At 44.8% G+C, this 21,505-nt stretch overlaps 1 protein-coding gene and 1 long non-coding RNA gene across 2 annotated transcripts in view; both read left to right on the top strand.

The window, feature by feature from the left end:
- OPCML (opioid binding protein/cell adhesion molecule like) overlaps positions 1-21,505 on the top strand; it is a 1,104,108-nt gene that overhangs the window by 272,425 nt on the left and 810,178 nt on the right.
- On the top strand, positions 5,173-16,017 carry LOC146399947 (uncharacterized). Its single transcript, XR_014816786.1, has 2 exons — positions 5,173-12,175; positions 15,259-16,017. It is a non-coding gene; the product is annotated as an uncharacterized LOC146399947 (long non-coding RNA).

Raw genomic sequence — 21,505 nt, 5'->3', positions numbered from 1 at the left:
CATGTAAAATTATTTATGAAAAACACAAAAATGTCACAGGGAACTTCCTTGTCTGTGTCTTGGATAGACAGGTCTTTCCTCTTCCCTGGGCCTCAGCTTCCGGATCTATAACTAGAGGGGCATGAGAGACTGAATTATTTCTAATTGTGATTTTATCTACTTCAAAATTTGAAACCTAAGGTGAGGCTCTCTCAGAGCCAGGAAGACAGATTTCGTGCTTCTGTTTTAATGCAATTTTTACATTACTTCTGCCCAGGCCTTGAGGTTTCAAATGGATTATCCAGATTTCAAGTCCAAAGCCTGCCAAGCCCTTCTGTTTTCCCCACAGTTTTTTCCTGAAACGCAGAGCAGATGCCTAGTAAGTGGTCTTAGGAGTCCCTGAGGAACCCAGAGCAGGGCACTAGACCCCCCAGCATCCAGCTCCTTCAGCCCTTGGGAGTCTTGGTGGGGCTGGGCCACTAGGACAGTGTATGTGAGCTGTTGGGTGGAGGGTACAAGGATGGCCTGTGCAAAAATCTTGCCAGAAGTGACCTCCCGCATCCCTAGGCCAGTGACTGCGACCCTCATATCAGAATGAAATGGGAGGATAGAACCCAAAGTCCCCACTGGCTGGGCTCCTGTGATCTCCTCGGAGAGCCCCTGCGAGGCTGCAGCACTAAAACCCTGGAGGGCCTCCTGGAAGCAACAGGAATGGATTGTTCCTCCCTGTGACAGAAGGGAGTCACGCCTGGAACTCACGTGCCCACAGGGTGACCGCAGTTCCCCACCCTTGCTCATGGGAGCCCACAGCCCCCAAAGTGTCCAAAGTATGTGTGTCATGAAGCCAGTCCTAGTTCCTTCCCTCCTGCCCCATGCACAGGAGTACAACGGTCTCTGTCGCTTATTCTTGACTGTGACATGCAGCCTTCCCAGGCTGGCTATTGCTCAAATGCAGGGATTGGGCCAGCAGGCTGTGCCAGCGACCAGCGTGTGTGTGCTAAGGTGTGAGGACCTCAGGGAGGGGCTCCAGAACACGTCACTGGCCCATGGGCCACACTAAACCACCTGAAATTCTCAGCAGCTGAACCCATGCACTCTCCTACTTCAGCTCTTTTATGTACAAGTCTCCTGCAAAACCTGAGGGCCAATGAGCTTTTCTAATCATCAGTGGGTTTAATAACCTTGGCTTTGTTTTTTCCAGAATTTGCCCCCAAGGTGTTCAGCTAGAGGGATGTCCATAAGGGCAGAAAAGAAGGAAAAAGGGAGGTAGGAAGGAAGGAAGAGGAGAAGAAGAAGAGCCTGGAATACCTGGTGTGGACCAGGGCCCGGTTCCTGGCTGTTGGATGGACATCTGAGTGAGCAGATGGCAGAAGTCACAGCAAGCTCATTCCTAAGGCACAAGTGGGACCAGTTTAGACCTCCTTGGTCACAAAGTCAAAGAAGCAAGTCCTACATTGTGACTTATGGAAGAAAGGAGGCTGAGAATTAGACACTCAGGTTCCAGTTCTGTCCACTGCTGTCTGATGGGGTGTGACACCTGCATTGGAACTCCTGTTTCTCACCTGTCACATTAAGGAGTCAAGAAGAGAATCTGTTAAATCCTGATAATTAAAGAGAAGTTGGTTTATTCCTCCACCTCACAAACATCTGTTGAGTGTGTCCATCTTCTGGATGCTGAGATTAGAGAAGATGGTGAGGACCAGAAGGAGCTCTGACCATGTGGACATGGTGGTTGAGGGTCCAGGGGCCGGACAGCACCATGCAGAGAGCACGGGGTGCCCACGAGTGGATCCTACACGGTTATAACCCGTGCCATTCATGGTATTACAAAGGTGTGTTTCCACAAAAACACCATAGGGCAGGAGTCCTCCCATGGGGATATTTTTCTCTGAGTATTGCACTTTATGACCCTCACTTATTCCTAAACTTTTGAACCTCTATTCAGGACTTATTACTTCTTGTACATTTTAAAAATTCTGGATCATTGAGATGGAAATACAACCTACACAGAGAGAAATACAACTTACAGAATTCTGAATGCTCCTTTCGTACCTGGCTTTATCCACTTGAGTTACCAAAATCTCGACGTTAGCAGTTAAGCATGACATGGTGCTGTGGAGCTGGCTCCTGTGAGTGTGTGGGGAGCTGAGTGTTCAATATTCAGGAATTGTGCAGGCCAGTTTGAAACTCTGGTAACTTCAAATTGGCCCTGGTGGGAGTATTTACCTCACAGAAATCAGCACATGGTACACATCAGAGCTTTTTCTTCCAGAGCTGGTTTACCAGTCGACCACTGGGTGGAACTTACATGGTGAAAGTACTAGTTAATAATTTACCCAGAGGATTTTTTCACAAGAAATGTATAGAGAAGAATTGAAGCAATGCATGATAATAATATAGAGACTAGAGCCTAGAAATAAACTCTTGCACATACAGTCAACTAATATTTGATTAACGGGTCGGGGGGATACTCAATGGAGAAAAGACAGTCTCCTCAATAAATGATACTGGGGAAATTGGATGTCTAGATGTAAAAGAATGAAGCCAGACTTCAATCTTACACCACAAAGATGAACCCAAAATGGATTAAATACTTAAATCTAAGACCCCAAACCGTAAGACTCCTAGAAGAAATCAAAGGAATAAAGCTCCTTGACATAGGTCTTGGCAGAGGTTTTTTGGATAAGGCACCCAAAACATCCAAAAAATAAAAAATAAACCAGTGGGACTGCATCAATCTAAAACACTTCTGCACAGCAAGAGAAATAATCAACAAAATGAAAAGACAACCTAAAGAATGGGGAAAAATATTTGCAAAACTTCATATCTGATATTCAAAATATATAAAGAACTGATACAACTAAATAGGAAAAAACCAACTAACCCAATTAAAAATGAGCAAGGGTTCTGAATTCACATTTTTTTCCCAAAGAAAATGTATGAAGGGCCAACAGGTTGATAAAAAGGTGCTCAACATTGCTAATCATCAGGGAAATGAAAATCAAAACCACAATGAGATACCATCTCACACCTGTCAGAACATTTCTCATCAAAAAGACCCGAAACAACAAGTGTTGATGAAAGCGTAGAGAAAAGGGATCCATCCCTTGTGCACTATGGTGCATATGTAAATTGGTGCAACCACTGTGAAAAAGAGTATGGAGTTTCCTCAAAAAAATAAATAAAAATAGAACTACTGTGTTATCCACTTCTGGGAATACATTCAGAGGAAACAAAATCTCTATGTTAAAGAGACAGCCTCAGCCCCATGTTCACTGCAGCATTCTTTACAGCAATCAATATATGGGAACCACCTAAGCATCCATTGACAGATAAATGGGTAAAGACATTGTGATAAAGAATTCTATACACATACTATAGAATATATAGTATTGAATATATATATATATATTTATATATATATATGTTCTTCAGCCATAGAAAAGAAGGAAATCCTGTTATTTACAACAATATGGATGGATTTTGAAGGCTTAATGCTAAGTGAACTGAGAAAGAGAAAGACAAATACTGCATGATCTTACTTATATGGAAATGCTGAAAAATAAAAAAAAAAAAACTCATAGAAAAAGAGATATAATTCGTGGTTATCAGAAGTGGGAAAATGGGGGAAGGGAGTTGGATAAAAACGGTACAAAGGAGCAAACTCCTAGTTACCAGTCAGTACCAGGGATGGGATGAACAACGCCATGACTATAGTTAACACTGCTGTTTGATGTATTCGAAAATTGTCAAGAGAGTTCTCATCACACACAAAAAAACCTTTTTTTTTTTTGCATTTATATGAGATAATGGGTATTCGCTAAACTTATTGTGGTAATCATTTCACAATAGATTTAAGTAAAATCATTATGCTGTACACTTTAAACTGTTCATTGAGATACAGTTGACTTGTACGTCAATTCTATCTCAAAAAACTAGAAAGATATATGAAAAAAATCAGAATACCCATCATTCCTAACCTTCACATTTTTTACCATATTTTTGTATCAACTAAATAAATATACTTATTTTCCAATTTAGCTTATTTCTGAATTCTTTGAAAAGGAATTTATATTACTCCTGCAAATGGAAAAAAATACCTTTTGTTCTAATAAAATAAATGAATAGCATTAAAATAATCTCATCCACACACTACCTAAAATCATTCTATATACTGCCAGAAATGTAGCCAATGGTCAGAAAGAGTATAAAATTTCTTATGGTAGTTTCCAGGTCTTTTCTTTAAGGGGTAATAAATGCAAAAGTTATGGTACATTTACTAGAATGAGGCATCATTACATCACATACACATTATTACATGCATATAATTACATATACTAGTGAATTAATTTTACAAACTAACTACATAATCATTGTAAAAATATCTTGTGAAGAAGGTATATTTCAGTGTTACAGAGAAGGAAACTGAAGGCCTAGAGAGTTTAAAGGACCTCCCCAGGCTCAGAGGCAAAGCCAGGATGAAGCCCAGGCCGTTGGGCTTTTCGAAGCTATACTTCATGGCTTAAATTGGCAACTCCTGTTGAAACTAAAAATGTATACAAAAATGCATGTAATACTGGGATTGCTCCAGTAGTCCTAAATCTCAGAAGACCTTGGAAAGCTATTCCATAAAAATAAAAGCTCTATACTTAAAAATGTGTATTTGTGATTAAGTTATTACAGCTTTGGTAGCAAAAAGTAAAGTGGTGAATGAATGGAGGAATAAATTAGATTTTTTTACACAGGAATTTATGCAGTCTTTGAAGAGAGTAATTCAAACTAGGCCAGATAATTTGGAGGGATTTCCATTGGGTTTCCTTGAATAAGAAAAGGAAGATATGAAGAAAAAAGTGTTCAGTCATACTAGTTTAATAAAATACACATTACAATGATCTTGGCAGCCATTGGTGATGGCAGTCTTGAAAGTGTCTACCTTGTGAGGAGTATGGGGCTGCAGCTGGGTAATTCGTATTTCCTCAACACCACCGAGTGTGAACATGGTTCCATGTCAGTCTGCCATTCGAATTTGTTCTGCGAATTATCCTTTACATATTTTAATTTGTTTCTGAATCACCTCTTTTTAACTTCCAACAGTTTCAGTTTTTTTGTTTGTTGTTTTGCTTTTTTGTATGCATGGCCTCTTCACTGTAAATTTCTTTCTTTCTTTTTTTAAACAGATCTCTTATTTGCCCTTTTTTTTTTTTTTTTTTTTTTTTTTGGTCTTTTTAGGGCTGCACTTGTACCATATGGAATTTCCCAGGCTAGGGGTCAAATCAGAGCTATAGCCGCCAGCCTAGGCCACAGCCACAGCAACATAGGATCTGCATCACGTCTGCAAACTTCATCATAGCTCACAGCAACACAGGATCATTAACCCGCTGATGGAGGCCAGGGATCAAACCTGCATCCTCATGGATGCTAGTGGGGTTCATTGACTGCTGGGCCACGATGGAACTCCCTCTTAATTGTCTTTTGACTTCGTTTCAAAAGTTTCAGATTTTTATACAGTCAAATATATTTATTATTTTCCTAAAAGCTTTGTTTATCTTCAATCTCAAGTCAAATGTGGGGAAAAGGAAAACCAAATAGACCCCAGTAAAACCTTGGCTGGAAGGGGCCTCTTCTCCCTCACAAGACCAAGAAGGTAACCCCCAACCCATGATGTGTTTCCTCCCCCCGACCATCTCCCTGTGTAATATCATCTGACCACCTAACCCCAGAAGGCAGGGGATGGAGACTTGAGTGTTTGAATATTTACACCTCCAGTTGTGTGCTTTACTTTTCCATCCAGGCTGCCAACCAGCCTAGGCCCTCATGGCTAAGCTTTGGAATCTGTGTGAGAGGAGAAAGTGGCAGAGTTGACTTCTATTAGCATATTGATGGCACAGCAGCTCCTTGTATTTTATTATCCTAATTAGATGGGTATTAGGTTATATTTAAAGCTTAAATCTTCATTATATCCTATTACTACTGTGGGTTTAATAAAATCCAACATGCCTTTGAATCCAGGTAGATTTTTCTCTTGGCTTTCCTGCCTATTATTTTGTCTGGGTGCCGGATTCTTTGCTGCATTTAAGGGCTTGTGAAACATATAGTTAATTTAATGTTTCTCATGATGTTCCTCTGGGGTCTCATGAACCAGTGGAAAGATTTCTGACTCCCCTCTGCTTGTGGCCATCTCCAGGCAAACCTGGCCCCTCTGGCAGTCCTGGTCCCCAGATGCCCACAGACCCTGCACTCACATTTGACTTCTCCCCCTCTCACCCCACCACGGAGCCATCAGTTACTCCAGGGAGCATCTGTCAGCTGTCTCCTCCCCCATCCTCCCTGCAAAGTTCTCTTGTCGCCATCCTTACCTCCTTTGTCCTGGACATCAGGGCACCAGAACCCAGACCTCCCCCATCCCTGTCTCTGCTGCCAAGGCAGCCTTTCTAGAGAACACATCTTTGCCTTTCCCTCCAAAGAATCCCGAGTGCTTAGGTGATGAAATCCAAATTCCTTGGTACGGCATCCAGATGCCTTTTTTTTTTTTTTATTACTCAAATGAATTTATCACATCTGTAGTTGTATAATGATCATATGCCTTTTTTTAAATTTATTTTTTTAACCCCAACCTACCTATATAATCTTATCATCACTGACTGGTCCATAAACAACCAAAATTACCTGGGATGACTGTAGGTCGAGGTGGGAAATGGAGCAGCTCAGGCCCTGCTTTCCACCATCATGGTTTTAATGGGGCCATGCTTGCCCTCCTGCCATGTCAAACGTCCTTCCCCTTCTCTGTAACCTCCTGTCTAATGCTTTCCTAATCCCTTAGTGAAAATGAATTCCCTCTCCTTTGAGGCTCTTTGATGGTTTTTGAAACCCTAATTCTAGCATTTGCATAGAATCTTTCTGAGTTGACTGATCATGTCTTTGAAAGCAGAGCCAGCCAGGTCAGGGCATCTTTGTGCCTTGCCCACAATGCAGGGAGCATAGTTGCTCCTCAATACAGGTGTGCAGCTGGGAGGGAGGAAGGAAACATGTTGTGACCTTAAACAAGTACCTCCCCGGACTCCACTGGCTCATCTGCTTCTTGTTATCCTGCTTTGTTCTACTTCTTTATTTTCTTCTTCATATGAAATGACATAACTAGCTTACAAGTTTTGCTTCTTTAAGATTCAAAAAGCGACTTGCGCTATAGCAAACATATAGCAGGCATCCAAAAAGATCACGTTGTTCTTTTCAACTTTAATCACATTATCATTTCTATTTTTATGAATTCCAGTTCTGATTCAAACGCATACTAGGTTTAAGAGAGAGGAAGGACTCCTCCATAGAATCCAGGGTGAGCGGCCTGTGTTTCTTTTGCTTCACGATAAAAATCCATCCCATCCTTCCTTCCTATTCCCCTTCCCAGGAACCACAAAGGGTTAAGAGAAAGGAGAAAAGGCTGAGACACTGGCATGTGGAGGTTTTAGGGAGCAAAGCCCAATAGCTAATATTAATGAGGTCCCTGGAAGAAGATCCCAGGACCAAAAGCATTGGGGGTGACGCTGAGGCCCCTCTGAAGAAAGAGAGTTAATCAGAAACGGGACCTCCAGAGGTTTGCCTGCCTCCAGCTCAGCATTATAGCACCTAATCAGGTGACTTCAGTTGCTGATGGGTGACAGCTTAATTTACAGGAATGCCGAGCAACAGCAAATTTGAAAATAAACTAAATATACACATTATAAGGAAAGGGAAATGTGATTCTGAACTCCACTGCCTAGTTTCCCTGAAGCTTCACCAACCCCATAATTAGATGATACCGAAACTGCATGAAGCGTTGATATTAAATATTATGAGAAATTTACTGGAGATTGTGCCATACCTCCTATTTATATTTCTGGTCTATCTTGTCTCTCTTATTTTAATAGAGAATATATATGTATGTATGTATGTGTGTACTTTAGAAATTTCCATTAGAAATTAATTCTGATGTCTTAATAGATTAACCTTGCTGGTACCTAATATAATTTATTTAAAAAATGAAATTCCTACTCCTGCACAGATTTTAATGGGTTGGCTGTCTCGCTTTTCCTCTAGAAATCTGCCTGCCTGGGGCTGAAGTTTTCCTCCAGGCCCGCTCCCTGCAGATTCCAGTGGGAAGCTTGCCGGCATAACAGCTGTGAGAGCAGACCAGTGCTTCTCAGCGGCATCTCTCTTAGACCAAGGATGGGGCTGGCACCTACCTGAGTGCCTTGCAGGGTCTGAAATAACTTAGTCTTTTAATAGCACAGGCTTGCACACAATCCCTGCACAACCAAGAGGCAGATTGCTATTCTAGGAAGACAGGGAAACATCGGCCCCCATGTCAAAGAGTCTCAAGCGACCAAGAACTTAGCATCTCCAATACCCAGAGCATTTAGATTCTTTGACAGTGATTTCTGTGAATCTAAATTCTGTGACAGTGATTTTCTGAGAAGTTGTGAGTCCAGCAATCACACTGCCTTCTTCATAAACCTAAGAAAACTCTGCCAGACTTTCCAAAAATATAAAACTAGGTCTGGTTCTTACGGGCACTTGAAGGGTGGAGTGTGGAAGCTCCTCAAAGCTGGGAGTTCTTCACCTTTATCGGTAGCCTCCCACCTTTCAGACAGGGGACATAACAGATTCTGATGAGCCGTGCTAGTCTCTATGTCTTACAAGTGCCAGGAAAGAAGTAGAGACCAGGACTCATGTCATCTGACACTGAGAGGGCATAGCTGGCTCTATCTCTGTACCTACAGGTGATGTCCGTTTGGGATCTGAAGGCCTCTGCTGTATCCCCAACTCTGTGTTCCAACCCTCTACTTCTGCCCTGCAAAATGGTTCATGCACAAGTTCAGGGAGTCTTAGGCCTTCTCTGCAAAGGGCCTTCAGTTGTAGCACATTCTCTGGATAACATGCCTTATTGAGCACCATTGAAAATCCTGCCTGTTGTGAGCAATTTCCTTTCCCCATCATCTTGAAGCAGTAAACATCATGAATATAGAATTCCCCGAATATATCTAATAGGGTTGCAGAATGCCTGTGGACCCTTTATATAAAGGACCAAGGCTTCCATCCCTCCCACTGCCCTTCTCATTCCAGAGGCAGGTGAGAGCTGTCCATCATGGAGTCTGGCCTGGCTGCTTGGTGCTGCGTGGCAGGTGTGGCAGAGATGGGGTGTGGAAGGTCGTCCCCGAGGTCCAGTGCCGATGATAGTTACAGCAATTCAATTAAAGAAGGGGGTCAACCACCATTCCTTCTTTGCTCTTCAAAATTGTTTTTCTTTCTTTCCAGATGCCCTTTTTATGAGCTTGAAAAAGTTCTAATTAAGGAAAGCGCTCCTGCTCCTTGGTAAATACTGTCTTCTTTAGTCTAATGGAGCTGAGACTAGAGTGGTTTTTTTTCTTTCTCTGTTCATTTATTGTCACAATGAGCTGTGTTAAAAATTGCATTTTCTGAAAGGCTTTTTGTCTGACCCCTTCCTTCTTTCCCTTTTTTCTTTTTTTCTTCCATTACCTAAAAATGTATTTATTTCCCCCAAACCCCAGATTGATATTTTGGTTGATATAGAAGTATATGCTATTGTACAGAACATTGAAAGCTTCACTCTTTTGTTACCCTCTTCTTTTATAAAGTTTTTTTTTATTGAACTATAACAGAAACATAGAAAAGGGCACACATTATGAGGGTAAACCTTAAAAAAAGTTTTTTTTTTTTTTGCTAAATAAACATACACTTATCAACTCAGAGGGACTTGGGTTACATAAATGAGTTTTCTACTTCATTACCTTTTTTTTTTTGTTTTGTTTTGTTTTTTGGCCATGCCCAAGGCATGTTGAAGTTCCTGGGCCAGGGGCTGAACTCACATGATAGCAGCAATCCAAGACACTACAGTGACAATGCCAGATCCTTAACCTGCTGTGCCACAAGCCAACTCCACATTTCAGAGCACATTTCAGAGTTTGAAATAGAAAAAAAAATTGTGCTATATGAGGGTACTCTTTAAGCCAGATTTGGAGACTTGGTTGGTTTCCCAGTGGCTTTGACTAGAGACCCTAGGGGTGGTTAAAAATGGCATCTGCTCGCTCAGTGTTGGTAGCCTGGCTGGTGCTGAAACTTCTTGCCTCATCCTGAGTTAGCTCTCTCCGTGGTCCACTTCCCCTTCATCACCCTTCCGATGTGTTGTGCTCAGACCGCCTCCTGACATTGTTATGTAGCAAAATTAATAAGCACAGTCCTAAAGTGCTTTGACATTCTAAAGTGCTATAGAACAGCTTAATGACGATAGAATCACTGTGGAGCTGTCTGGTTCCAATCACATCTTCGGAGGGAGTCTAGATTGAATTGACAGCTCTGGTAGGTGAAGTTTAAAATATATGAACTGTCAAAAAGATCAGAAATGGGTGGCGACATTGTCAGCTCACCTTCCTTTGCCTTTGTCTGGGTTGCCTCAACCCTGTTGAAAAATATCTCTTCCAGAGCAGAGACTGCATCATAAGGTCTGTCTGTTCCAGGGTCCAATTGGGGATCCACCAGCAGCTACTGCTGCTGGGTCCTGGCCGCCTGCACTCCAGGTGGCTCCATGAAAGGAACTAGAAGAAAAACTTGATTTTGCACCACTCCACAAGACACGTTCACATCCACGTAGATGACAGGCAGGGCATCTGAGTGACATCTCTTCGGTTCTGGAGACCTTCCGCTTCCCCCTGCTTCAGGAGGAAGCCACACCCCGGGATTTGAAAGTGCTTGGAACGTCTGTGATCTCCGACTCCACTCCGATGCTGTCATTTCCTTGTGCTAGGGCTCCTGATCTTCTGTCAAAGCTGAAACTCCCGTCCTCCGGTTACTCCCTTCTTTTCAGTCTGTGTGTTTCCTCCCAGCATCATTTTAAGTCCCCGTCGATCGGAGAACACGCTCAGCCAACCCATCCCCTGGCCCTTTTCTACAGATGGCTCCAAAAGCCTCACCTCTGAGTTCCCTCAGTCACCACTTGTCCTTGAGGACAGGACTCTCAGCACCGTGCGGCGAAGTTATTTTCCCCCGTGGACGGATATCCTGGTGAAGTCATGGCTCGAGGAGGAAGGCTTACATTTCATGGCGTCGCTCTGCCTTGACTCTACCTCTGCCTTCAAGCTTCTTATGTGTCCTTTTTTGTTGTTGTTCTCAGCAGATGGCCTCATCCTACATTCACAGATGAAATAACCAGGTATAAATTCTCTCTGATTTTGTCCCCACCCACCACTTACAAACAAAACTACCCACTGTCTCATCCGCACGCCTCCTCCCTCCTTCCTTCCAGGGAACCCCACCTTCCGTGAGTCTCACCCGTCAATGAACCCATGTGCCCTATTTTATTTTCAAATTCATCTGTTCAGTCATTTTCTTAAAAAAAATACACTCACATCTCTCCCATCTTTGCAAGAATCTCCTCTCCCCACTGTATATTCCTTGCTCCTGGACTGCCCTTCTGGTCCTAACCTGCTGAGAGTGGAGTTCACGCTGCTCAGCCCAGGACAACCCAGGACACAGGCCTTTAATTTCCTCAGGCCCCGTCCACTCACAGTCTTGTCACCAAATCAAAGGGGGCTTCCAGTGCCCAGCCTGGCACCTCTCTGACTTTATGTCTCTCCAGCACTGATGTTACCAATTGTTCTTTCTCTTTTCTCTTGAAAACTCCTCTCCTTCATAACACTGTGTGCCAAACCCTGTACACTTACGTTGTCATTTGATAAATTTTCACCTCCCCATTTTTATCGTGTACTTAATGGAGGGAGAAATCATGCCTTTTTGCTAAACATATTAACCCTAATGCCTAGGACAATACTGGATGTACAATGTATGCTTAATTGAATGAATGAATGCTTTTGTAAGAAATTTAACTCCCGTCTTTCTGCGAGCATTGCTCTTACTTTTCTGGGCTCTCCTTTTAAAACACCTGGCTGGTGTTTTTGAGGCTATCCTTCAGCCTCTTTTCTCACTCTCGTTCGTATGCTTATCCAATCTGTTCTGTGACTGTGATTTCAAGTGCCAACTCTCTCCTAAGCGTCAGGCTATGTGATCAACTTTCCACTAGATGTTTTCATTTGAATTTCTGTCGATACCTTAAATTCATCTCTACAACAGTTGACATCATCGTGTTCCTCTGTTTTCATTCTAGTCTTAGGCGATTGTCCAAATCATCACTGTTGGCATAACATGCAACGTCCCAGCCCAAGATGCCTGGCAGTCACTTCGAGTGGCTACATACTCTTGTCCCTTATATCAGTCACTGCTGCCACAACTGCTGTACGCAGAGATTCTACCTGTGTAACAGATTTTCTTTTTTCTTTTTAGGGCTGCACCTGCAGCATATGGAAATTCCCAGGCTAGGGGTCAAATTGGAGCTGCAGTTGCCAGCCTACGCCACAGCCATGGCAACACCAGATCTGAGCTCCATCTTTAACTTATGCCGCAGCTTGCAGCAACACAGGATCCTTAACCCACTGAGTGAGACCAGGGATCGGACCTGCATCCTCACTATGTTGGGACACTATGTTGGGTTCTTAACCCACTGAGCCACAAGGGGAACTCCATGTAACATGTTTTTAATATTCCCTCTCCTATCCGTCCCTGGTGGTACCATCCTTGTGACTCCTTGCTTGGAAAATAATTTCCTAACTTGTCTTCTTCCAGTTTTCAAACTTACCCCTGTCAATTTATTGTCTATAATGCCAGTTTAGTGTCTTTTTATGTAACAAAATTGTAATGTTATAATAATGACTTGCTTTGAAACATTGGGAAACATGGAAAGAACTTCTGAGAGGAATGGGAGCCACTTCATGGCATCAAGGCCAGCATGACTTTCCCTGCCTCTCTGTGCTCTGTATTCTCCCTGCCTTGGGCTGCTCACAGGGCTTGCAAGTCCTATTTTTGCAAGAATGTTTCATTAGCCTAAAGTGTGCCTACCACCCCACCTACTTTCTTCCTGGACTGTTTCTCTTGCTTCCTTACTTGGATGGTGCATCTTTAGCTGCAGAAAGACTTCTCTGACTCCCGTATATTAAGTGACCCTTTTGCACTCCTGTAGATACCTGCCGAATTCCTGTAGATGCCTGCCTCACTTCTGCCTAGTGTTGGTCACATTGTTGACTAAGCGACTTTGTCTCTCTGTCCTTCACCGAACTATTAACAGTTTGAAGGCAGTGCGTTCCTATCCCCAATGCTGGATACACATAGTATCCTTTGTATAATAAGAGCTTAATAAATCTACGTTACGCTGAACTCTTCATATTAGTATTCCCATTATGAACTAATCAGGCTTTTTTATTAAGCTTCTTTATTCTGGGAAAACTGCACTGGTTTGGGGAAAATGATGGAGGCCTGTTCTCCACGGAGGCATGGTGTGTGTGTGTGTGTGTGTGTGTGTGTGTGTGTGTGTGTGTGTATGTGTGTGCGCGTGCGTGCGCGCACTGCAGCCCCAACACCTGACATCAGGAAGGTCCTCACTCAGGCACCCCTAGGCCCTTCTTTCCTGGGATCTCCATGCTGCATTGGGGCTCCTGGGGAGTTTTGTGCATTGGTGGCAGAACCGTCATTCCCAGATAACTTCTCTTCCCATCCAGGTGGCTTTGACTTGCCCTCTCCGGCTGCTAGCAGGTGTGTGCTTGGGGAATGGAGACCCATTTCAACACTGGCCCAAGACAACCTGCTGTGGCTAAGACGACCCAGGGGAGAACAGTAAAGACTTGTGTGTTACCTAGAAGCCTGTGCATTTTCTACCTTGACTCTTTCTCAGGGGTGCAGGCCCTTGAGAACTGGTTGAGATTCAAGCTGCGTGTTCTGGAAAGCCACATACTCTGAAGAACAGCCTGAGGGCTGTGTCCTTAAGTTCTGACACAGCTTTTTAAGGAAGTCACCTTTTATAGAATGGCAGACCCACTTGGGATTAACCATGCAAAATCGTGGAGCGAGGTCTGTGGATGCATCCCCATGTCCTCATGAATCTCTGCAGAGCAGAGTCCCCAGGCCTGGACGCTGGATGCCTGTTGCCTGAGAGGCTACATGGTTTCCGGGCAGTGCACACTCCCTTAGACCCTTACAGACCACATTTACCCCAGAAAGGATCTGTTCTAGGTCCGTGCATCCAGGAACACACTCCTTGCTACTTATCAGGTTAGTGCATTGTCCCTGACAACATTAACAGTTAACAGTACAAATAAGAGACATCGCTAGAAAATACTTAGAACATTGCACAAAAGAGCCCATTCAGTCATAGCTCAGTCCTTTCAGGCATGTCCATGCACCCATTTCTCTTCTTCGAATGGAACACTTGAGAGATCAAGGGACTGGAACTCAGCTCAGAAAACTCCCCATCTCATCTGGAGCCATCCCAAAGCCCATTGTCACCATCCTGTTGTAATGGGCTAGAGGACACTGCAAGCCTCACCCACACCCTCTGAATTCCTGCTGCCAGTCCCCAGGTGTCCCTGCCTGCAGGTGGCCCACCCCATGAACCCTGGAGCCTGCTCTGTCCCAAGGAGGTCAGAAGGGCTTGCTGATGTGTCCCCAGTCCTAAGAGCAGCCTACTCCAGGGGCTTCAGGAGTTGTGTGCCCATGTTTCCTGGTCCTGCCTCCAGAGGGATAACAGGTGTGTGTTTACACTGGGATTGAGCCCCACTGGCCAAGAGCAGCCAATGAGGTCTTTGAAGCTGGTGGAAGTGTCTGGCTTCTCTGTGGACCTGAAGGCCTGATCCTGCCTCTCAGCATCCCCTGATTTCCTCCCTTCCTCAGAGCAGATATCTGGTGCTCTGCAGCACCTTCTCACATCTGCCATCAGCTGCTGCCTCTGCTCCACTGCCCTGGGGAGGTAAATGGTCCTCACCTCTTGTTCCCCAGACCAAGTTATTTGGTGGCTGCTTATTGCAACAAAAATAACTGCAGGTAAAAGTGGAAAATCATCCCCCTCTATTGAAAGCAGATTGCCTGGAAGACCAGCCCACACATTTCCAAGGAAGGCTTGCTCCATCCCCATAGCAGAAAGCTCCTCATGCACCCCATTTAGCACAAGTTTGAGCCCCTCTGGTTTGGGTAGTTTTCTTGCAACTGCATTAGAAATCAGTTCCTCTCAGAGTTTCCACTGTGGCTCAGCAGGTTAAGAACCCCACTGGTATCCCTGAGGATGTAGGTTCAGTCCCTGGCCTTGCTCAGTGGGTTAAGGATCTGGTGTTGCTACAAGCTGTGGTATAGGCCATAGATGTGTATTGGATCCAGTGCTGCTATGGCTGTGGTGTAGGCCAGCAGCTGCAGCTCCAATGTGACCCGTCACCTGGGAACTTCCATATGCTACAGGTGTGGCTCTAAAAAGAAAAAAAAAAATCAGTTTCAAGAATGTCTCATTTGCCCATACTCTGGTTTCTTTCAAGTTTACTAAATCCTAGAGTTTTACAAGAATCTTCCTGCTCCAAGTAATTTCCTGCAGCAAACATAGGATGCCCTCCCCATTCCCAGACCAAGGCGTTCCAGGGACAAAGAAAAGAGAAAGCAAACGCAGTCATGTGAAATTTGTTTTGATTGTACCACCAGTTCTGTTTGACTTTTTTTTTTTTCTCTTAAAGGAATGTACTCTAGGAGTTCTTTTGTGACACAGCAGGTTAAGGATCCAGCATTATTACAGCTGTGGCTAGTCCTGAGAGCATCCTACTCCATGGGCTGTAGGAGCTGTGTGCCCATGTGTCCTGGTCCTGCCTCCAGAGGGATAACAGGTGTGCGTTACCCAGAAGCCTGTGCATTTCTACTTTGACTCTTTCCCAGGAGGCACTTGAGAACTGGCTGAGATTGAAGCCACTTGTTCTGGAAAGCCACATACTCCAAAGAATACAGCTGTGGCTAGGGTTCGATCCCTGAACTAGGAACTTCCATGTGCCATGGATGCTGCCAAAAACAAACAAACAAACAAACAGACAAAACCAAAACTGTATTCTTTTTGAGTCTGGAACTTGGGAAAAGTTCAAATGGTTGTTGTCACTTTAAGATTAGGCAATAAAATACAAAAAACAAAGAAACAAATAATGAAAAGAATGTAACAATCTCAGAAAGTATGCACAATATTCTCTCTCCAAAAGTAACAGGTCAGCCTCTCAACTCTGCTCAGCTGGCATTTATTGGACATGCGGAGCAGTTGTGTACCAAGCACAGTGAGAATATACTGTTATAGGATGACCATGTCCCCTCACAAGTCAGGTGTCGAAACCCTGGCCCCAGCCCCTCAGAATGTGACTGTGTTCAGAATCTTTAAAGAGGTAATGAAGGTAAAATGGGATATTGAGTGTAGGCCCCCATTTAATATGGCTGATGTCCTTACAAGAAGAGGGAAAAAAGAAACAAAAAACAAAAAACCCACCAGGAACACACACGAGGGCACAGAGAGAAGGGGGCTGTCTGTAAGCCAAGGAGGGGGGAGCCTCAGAGGAAATTACCCTGCACACATCTTGATTTTGGATGTGCATCCTCCAGAACCATGAGGAGACTCATCTCTGCTGTTTGAGCTGCTCAGCCTGTGGTACTTTGTTGAGACAGCCCAGCAGGATAACATATCTAGTGTGAGTTAGGGAGTCTGGATGGGAAGCACAGCTGTGTCCTTTCATTTGCCCTCCTGTCTCTAGAACATGACTTTGTCTCAGGAGCTCATCCCTAGGCCTCGGCCAAGTGATGTGTTTACCAAACGTGCATCAAGTTACCCAGCCCACAGGGTTTTCACATGGGTGCTTAGTACATATTTGGTGATTTATTTTAGGGTGTGGGAGGAGGAGACTGGATCCAATTTTTTCTTTCTCTCCCTCTTTTTTTTTTAATAACTTGGCTTGCACATAAATCATAAACATTTGTTAGGGCTAACTAAGAAGCTATGTGTGAAAGTGGTGATAAACAGATCTCTACTGACTGTAAGAAAGGATGCTGGATGGTGTTTCTGGGAAAGAGCTTCTGAAGATGAGCCTGAGATGGACCCTGTAGAGTGGGCAGGGAGGGAGCAGACTGAGACATGCATGACTAGCGGTGCAGTAGCTGGTGGCTGTGAGGAGTCTGCAGGTCAGAGGATGGCCACGTCCCCTAGGCAATGAAGATGCTCCCAAAGGCTAATGGGGAGCTCCAGGGCTCCCCTCTTTGGCTTTCAGGAAAAGTGTGGCCCAGATGAGAATTTTTCATTGAGACGGAAGTCTTAATACATCATTTATAATCTTTTTCAACTCTTATGATTCCTGACTATGGCTAACAATTGAGTGAGGCCTAATTTGAAATGTTATCAGTTTAGACTCTATCTGTTGATAATTGGGAGCAAGGGAAGTTTTTTTATTACAATATGATATATGATGATAAAACATACTCCAAAGTAGTTAATCTGCCACTGCATTAGAAGGATCTATCAAGGAGACTGATTAGGAACATAGTAGGAGGGGAAAAAAACGTCTTGGCTCTCCTCTCTGGCTCTACTATTTACCAGCTGTGTGATTGTAGGAATGTGATCTCATTCATTTATTTTCATGCATCTGTTCACTGGGAAATAATGCTGTGTCTGCTTTCTGTCTCCTGGGCATGGTGTTGAGCAACATGGAAGTGATAGTGAATAGTTACTAATCTCATGGACCTAAGAGTCTAGAGGAAATATTGATGATACAGAGGTTAAAGGAAGCACAAAACTATCCTTCAGGTTCCAGGGAACATGTCCTTAGGGAGATAATAGAAGGTGTTCCCAGAAAAATGACATCGCATGTGTACCTGTGCATGGACCCTTATTTCTCCACCTATTGAAAAGAAGGAGGACGTGTATTTCACCTGCCAACATCATCAGATTCCTAAGAGAGCAAATAAGATGAATGTATGGGAAATGTCCAGGAGCTCTAAGTGCTAAATAAACACAGGTTTTCATGCTTTAAGGAAAGAATTCATAGATTGGATGTGGGGGAAAGTAGAGAGAGAAGAATAGCAGACTTGAGTTTTTAACCTGTAGGATACCTTCAAATTCTTTGAAGTGTAATGGTTTGGGGTGCACAGAAGGGCTGGTGAAGAGAGGGACATTGCATGTTGAGGTGATCTGTGAATGCATGGTGGCGGCAAATGAAAAACGAGGCCTGAAAGATAGGGCTTAGCTAGAGAAAGAGGAATTATCCACATAAAGGCGAGGTCTTGGAGCAAGATCAGGGTTGTAATGAAGAAACGCAAAAGAGCTCTCCTCATCTCATCTTTACAAAGAATACCAGGCTGCTGAACTGGTGTATATCCAATCTAGGCTGGTTGCTGGCTGTTTTGATCGATCACGGAACTCTTCTGAGCTGCAGAATTGAGGCCAGGTGGGGCAGGGAGTAACCATAGCACTAATGCCTGGTCTGGTGAGCCAGAGAAGAAAGGTTTAGAAGCTACCAGCTGAAGAATGGTGGGTGAGGGGAAGAAAACTGTTGGCTGAGTCTTGGGGAGAAGCCCACAGATGGGGGGCAGGGATTCCACCAGATCAAGGGCTGATAAATGAAGCATTGTGGAGAGATATCCATCGCATGAGGCAGGGTTCATGGGCAGGTCTGGTTTTCTGCCCCACCCCCCACCCCCTGTGGCAGGGGTGAGGGTGCTTGGCCCAAAGGCAGCCATCTAGGGCACCCTGTGTGGGGTGCCCATTCCAACGCTTTTGTTGCAGCCATTTCCAATTATTTAAAGTTTGAGTCTAATCATTTCCTTGATTTAGCAAATCAAAGATTTTTTTCCCTCAAGGGCAAAAATACCTTCATTTTATTTTCTTCTCCATAATTAAGTAATTTCTTAATTAGTAATGTTCAACTTACCTAATCTGAAATGACACATTTTCTTCCTTCCTATGAAAGCTTGTGCTCACACAGCCAGCCCCCGTGGGTGGGGGGTGTTGGCCCCCCAGGCTCTTTTGTGTTCTAAGCTCCATCCTCCCCTTCTCACTTGGAGAGAGGAATGAGCCTTCTCCAGCTGTCCTTCCTGAGCAGTGGGGACTCCAGCTGTGACACCTCACACTGCCTGACTTCCTGGTGGCTTTCATTAGCATCAAGGAGTTTCTCCTCCAGGGATGTCACACTGCGGCCCAGCGCCTGGTGGGTGACCCTACTTTTTGCTCTTTTACACTTGGCAGGCAGGGGGCTGGGCCTCAGCTGGCGGGGGCAGCCTGGGTGGGCCTTGGCTGTGACATTCCTCAGGCGGTGAGGCACTTTGCACCTGAGGCCCAGCCCCTTTCTATTTTTGCAGGCTCTCTGGCTCTGCCTGACTAAGCACAGCAAGTCAGAGGCCACTTTCCTTGTGCCAGCCTGCTGCAGACAGCAGAGGATGGCAGGGGGCCCAGCCAGGGCTGGTCTGGATCTGTCATCCCCGTCTTGGGCTGTGCCATCTCCCACGCAGGTTGGCAATTCAGGACAGACCCCTCCTCCACCAAACTGCTGGGCCACCAGCACTTGCTGAGTGTTTGGCTTGTGCGGGGCTCTAGGAGAACCCCACAGGGAGAGCAGGATGAGGGGAATGTTGAATATGGGGAGTCTGCTGGTCCAACTCCATCCCACAGGACACCCCTTCTCTGTGAATGCAAGCCCAGCCTAGGACTGGGAGCCAGGACCATCCTTCTTCCCATCCCTGTGGCCACCCACAGGCCACCTGCTGCTTGTTTTCTGCCAGGCTGCTCTGGGGCTGAAGGCAAGAAAACTAAGGATCCAGCACCCTGATGAGGTACAATTAATGTTAAAGTAAGAGAACAATACTGCCTGCCTGTGATGCGAACTTTGAAATCTCCAGATGAAAGGCCCGCAGCAGAGCAGCGGCCATTATTAGCATTTATGTAGTGCATTTCATCTTCAAAGCACTTTGCAAATATTAACTAATGAACATGGAATACTGGCCTCCCCCTCCCTAGGACTGGGAAGGGGAGGCACTGGTAAAAGTCTCACTTAAGTGGAACCCCTGCTCCCTGAAGTGGAGCAGAGGGGACCCCTCCCTCCGCAGCATCTCCAGTTCCTTAGGGCCCACTGCTTGGACCCAAGGGAGCCTGTAAGCCTGTACTCTCCAGCCAGACCCGTGTAGCCAGATGGAAGTAACGCAGGCCATGTTTTTAAAAATAAATATGTGAAATTAGGTTTTTGGTTGGGTTTTTTTGTATTTTGTTTTGTTGTTGTTGTTGTTGTTTTGGGCTGTACCCATGGCACATGGAAGTTCCCAGGTCGAATCGGAGTTGCCACTGCCGGCCTATACCACAGCCACAGTAATGCAGAATCCAAGCCACGTCTGTGACTGTACCACAGTTCATGGCAACACCAGATCCTTAACCCACTGAGCAAGGCCAGGGATCAAACCTGTGCCCTCCCAGATACTAGTCAGGTTCATTACACAGTGCCACAGTGGGAACTCCTGGAATTAGTTTAAATAATGTATCTAACTCAGTATATCCAAGATATTACTATTTCAGCAAGAAACCTACATTTTCTGAGATATTTTACCTCCTTTTGGTTTTCTTTTTTGTTGTTTTTTTGTACAAAGTCTTTGACTTTAGGGTGTGTTTACCCTGCAAGCACATCTTAGTGTGTAGCAGCTGCGTTTCATGGGCCCAGCCACCACATGTGGACAGTGGCCACCATGCAGGATAGCACTTGATCAGGACAGACTTTGAGAAGGAAAGCCCAGAACAAGTAGCTCCCAGGGCAGAGTGGAGCTGAGGTCAACTATGGGCCATAGTCTGACCCACGTAAAGTCACCTCCTGATACAGAAACTCACTCTGTGAGACAGTAGACTGGTCAGTTAATCCATTTGAGTCTCGGTTTCCTCATCTATAAGACAGGAGTGCTACTGCGTACACTGGTCCATTGTCAGGTTTTTCAAGGACTTAATGAGGTTATTTTGTGAGGCGCTGAGCACAGTACCTGGCGTGTAATCACAATGTGATAAAGAATGGCTCTTCTAGCTGGAAAACATGAGCTCCTATTTCCCGGGCCCTGCCTCCATCCTATTCCATCCTGGGCACCTGACACATCCTGGGTGTGATGCGTGGGTTGGCTTTGACAGTGGGATGGATAGATGGGCTCTTTCAACCTTGACCCACATGTGATCTCCATCTGGACAGAGGCGCATGGCTCTTTGCAGCCAGGGCAAGGCGCCCTTGCAGAGTCATGTGGTTTGAGGAGAGAAAGGATGAAGGGGGTTTGGAATCAGAGCTTGTTTCTACAAGTGCCTTGGCCCTTTAGTTACTTTCCTATTATTTAACAGGAAAGAATCCCCTCCACTCTCATGTAACGCTTGCCTACCTGTAGCCTAGCCTCCCCTCCAACGACGCGCTCCTCCAAACCCATCAGGATGTCTTTGCTCACCCCGTTCCCTTTGTCTAGAACACTCTCCTTCTACCTCAACACATAGACCCCCCTGCCAGCTCTAATCCTGGCACTTGTATGATTTCATTTCTCTTAGTCGTTCACGGCACAGCAGCTACAGTGCACTAGCTCCTCAGTGAATGTCCCTGCATCCTTGCTAAGTCACAGAGGATGTAGTAGGTGACAGGGATAGAGCCGC

This window comes from Sus scrofa, chromosome 9 (assembly GCF_054392235.1).
Source record: "Sus scrofa isolate SSC_HxYL_T2T_F1_AM1 chromosome 9, Sscrofa_HxYL_maternal_Yorkshire_Landrace_v2.0, whole genome shotgun sequence".
NCBI lineage: Eukaryota > Metazoa > Chordata > Mammalia > Artiodactyla > Suidae > Sus > Sus scrofa.
The sequence above is the reverse complement of the archived record's forward strand: the minus strand, read 5'-3'. Positions and strand labels throughout refer to the sequence as shown.